The following is a 3,713-nucleotide window of genomic DNA, read 5'->3' on the forward strand; positions in this document are numbered from 1 at the left end:
AAGAGAGGCATGACAGTGGTTCATAATGAAAAAAAATGAACTAGTTCTTACAAGAACAGTTACAGGGTGGCGCATGTGTATTGACTACAGAAGGCTCAATACAGCCACCAGAAAGGATCATTTTCCTTTTCCATTCATAGACCAGATGCTAGAAAGACTAGCAGGTCATGAATACTACTGCTTTTTGGATGGCTATTCAGGTTACAACCAGATTGCAGTAGATCCACAGGACCAAGAGAAAACAGCATTCACATGTCCTTCTAGAGTGTTTGCCTACAGAAGGATGCCTTTTGGTCTGTGCAATGCACCTGCAACCTTTCAGAGGTGCATGCTCTCTATCTTCTCTGATATGGTAGAGAAATTTTTGGAAGTCTTCAGGGATGACTTTTCAGTATTTGGAGACTCATTCAACTCCTGCCTTGACCATTTAGCACTTGTTCTGAAAAGATGCCAAGAGACCAACCTGGTTTTAAACTGGGAAAAATGTCACTTTATGGTGACTGAAGGAATTGTCCTTGGGCATAAAATTTCAAACAAGGGAATAGATGTGGATCAAGCTAAAGTGGAAGTAATTGAAAAATTACCACCACCTGCTAATGTTAAGTCAATCAGAAGCTTTCTGGGGCATGCAGGATTCTATAGGAGGTTTATAAAGGATTTTTCAAAAATCGCAAAACCTCTGAGCAATCTGCTAGCTGCTGACACGCCCTTTGTATTTGACATAGAGTGTCTGCAGGCATTTGAAACCCTGAAAGCTAAGCTGGTCACAGCACCAGTTATTTCTGCACCAGACTGGACATTACCATTTGAACTAATGTGTGATGCCAGTAACCATGCCAATGGTGCAGTACTGGGACAGAGGCATAACAAGCTTCTACATGTCATTTATTATGCTAGCCGTGTTTTAAATGATGCCTAGAAAAATTACACAACCACAGAAAAAAATTGCTTGCAGTGGTTTATGCCATTGACAAGTTTAGATCATACTTAGTAGGATCAAAAGTGATTGTGTACACTGACCATGCTGCTCTTAAATATCTACTCACAAAGCAGGATTCAAAGCCCAGGCTCATAAGATGGGTGTTGCTTCTGCAAGAGTTTGATATAGAAATAAGAGACAGAAAAGGGACAGAGAACCAAGTGGCTGATCATCTGTCCCGGATAGAACCAGTAGAAGGGGCGTCCTTTCCCTCTATTGAGATCTTTGAAACCTTTTCGGATGAGCATTTGTTTGCCATTCAGGAAACACCATGGTTTGCAGACATTGCAAACTATAAATCTGCAAGGTTCATACCAAAGAGTACAGCAGGCAACAAAAGAAAAAATTAATCACTGATGCAAAGTACTACTTGTGGGATGAACCATATCTCTTTAAGAGATGTGCAGACGGAATAATTCGTAGGTGTGTGCCTAGAGAAGAAGCACAGAAGATCCTATGGCATTGTCATGGATCACAATATGGAGGACATTTCGGAGGTGAGCGAACAGCTACAAAAGTCCTCCAATGTGGCTTCTACTGGCCCACTCTCTATAAAGACTCCCGAGAGTTTGTGCGTAACTGTGACAGCTGCCAGAGAGCTGGTAATCTACCTCATAGTTACGCCATGCCTCAGCAAGGGATCTTGGAGATTGAGTTGTTTGATGTATAGGGTATTGACTTCATGGGGCCTTTCCCACCATCATACTCAAACACTTATATTCTGGTGGCAGTCGACTATGTATCCAAATGGGTAGAGGCCATTGCCACACCCACTAATGATACTAAGACAGTGCTGAAGTTCCTCCAGAAACATATCTTCAGCAGGTTTGGTGTCCCTATAGCACTAATTAGTAATGGGGGCACTCACTTCTGCAACAAACAACTTTACTCTGCTATGGTCCGGTATGGAATTAGCCACAGGGTGGCAACTCCATATCATCCACAGACAAATGGGCAAGCTGAAGTATCTAATAGAGAACTAAAAAGAATCCTGGAACAGACTGTAAGTACTCGTAGAAAGGATTGGGCAAGAAGCTTGGATGATGCTCTGTGGGCTTACAGAACAGCATTCAAGACTCCTATAGGGACCTCTCCATACTAGCTTGTGTATGGTAAGGCCTGTCATCTGCCCGTGGAACTGGAGCATAAGGCCTACTGGGCAACCAGATTCCTAAACTTTGATGCCAAATTAGCTGGAGAAAAAAGATTGCTCCAGCTGAATGAGCTAGAGGAATTCAGACTCACTGCTTTCGAAAATGCCAAGCTTTACAAAGAGAAAGCAAAAAGGTGGCATGACAGAAAGCTGTCATCTAGAGTCTTTGAACCAGGACAGAAGGTTCTGCTATTTAACTCTAGGCTTAGGCTATTCCCCGGGAAACTGAAATTCCGGTGGAGGGGACCATATGTGATTACAAGTGTGTCACCATATGGCTAAGTGGAGCTTCAAGACATTGATTCTAATAAGAAGTTCATTGTTAATGGACAGAGAATCAAGCACTATCTTGAAGGCAATGTTGAGCAAGAGTGCTCAAGGCTGAGGCTAGATTAAAAGCTCAGCAAGGTCCAGCTAAAGACAATAAAGAAGCGCTTGTTGGGAGGCAACCCAATGTTATTTAATTATATCTATTTATTTTCTATTGCTATTTTATGTTGATGATCATGTGAAGTCACAAAAACTACTGAAAAATTAAAAACAGAATGAAAAATAGCAACAAAAACAGCACACCCTGGAGGAGGAGTATTTTGGCGTTTAAACGCCAGAAACAAGCATCTGTCTGGCGTTTAACGCCAGAAACAGGCACCAAGCTGGCGTTTAACGCCAGAAACAAGCATCTACCTGGAGTTAAATGCCAGAAACAAGCTACATTTGGGCGTTTAACGCCAGAAACAGGCAGCAGTCTGGCTTTAAACACCAGGATTGCACAGCAAGGGCATTTTACACGCCTAATTGGAGTAGGGATGTAAAGTCCTTGACCCCACTTGATCTGTGGACCCCACAGGATCTCCTCAAGATCTGTGGACCCCATAGGATCCCTACCTTTCCTTTTTCATTTTCACACAACACAACCCTCTCTTCTTCCACTTGGCCGAATACATCTTCTTCCCCCATCTCCTCCATTTTCTTCTTCTTCTACTACTTTCTCTCTTCTTTTGCTCGGGGACGAGCAAACCTTCTAAGTTTGGTGTGGAAAAAGCATTGCTTTTTTGTTTTTCCATAACCACTAATGCCTCAAGGGATGCACTTCCCTCCACAAAACTATTAGGAGCAACAAAGACAAGGAAGAGATATAGAAGAACTCAAGAGCACCATTGGTTCTTCAAGAAGAGGAAGACGCCACCCTCACTAAGGTGGACCCATTCCTTTATCTCCTTGTTCTTATTTTCCTATTTTTTGTTTATTATGCTTTATGTTTTATTTATATTTGTGTCTTTACTATATGATCACTAGTATCTAAGTGTCTATGTCTTAAAGATATGAATGTTCTATGAATCCATCACCTTTCTTAAATGAAAAATGTTTTCTGAAAAAGAAAAAGAAGTACATGAATTTCGAATTTTAAAATAGTTTAATTATTTTGATGTGGTGGCAATACTTTTTGTTTTCTGAATGAATGCTTGAACAGTGCATATATCTTTTGAATTTGTTGTTTATGAATGTTAAAATTGTTGGGTCTTGAAAGAATGATGAAAAAGGAGAAATGTTATTTGATAATCTGAAAACTCATAAAAATGA

The sequence above is a fragment of the Arachis hypogaea genome, chromosome 12 (genome assembly GCF_003086295.3).
Source record: "Arachis hypogaea cultivar Tifrunner chromosome 12, arahy.Tifrunner.gnm2.J5K5, whole genome shotgun sequence".
Lineage (NCBI taxonomy): Eukaryota > Viridiplantae > Streptophyta > Magnoliopsida > Fabales > Fabaceae > Arachis > Arachis hypogaea.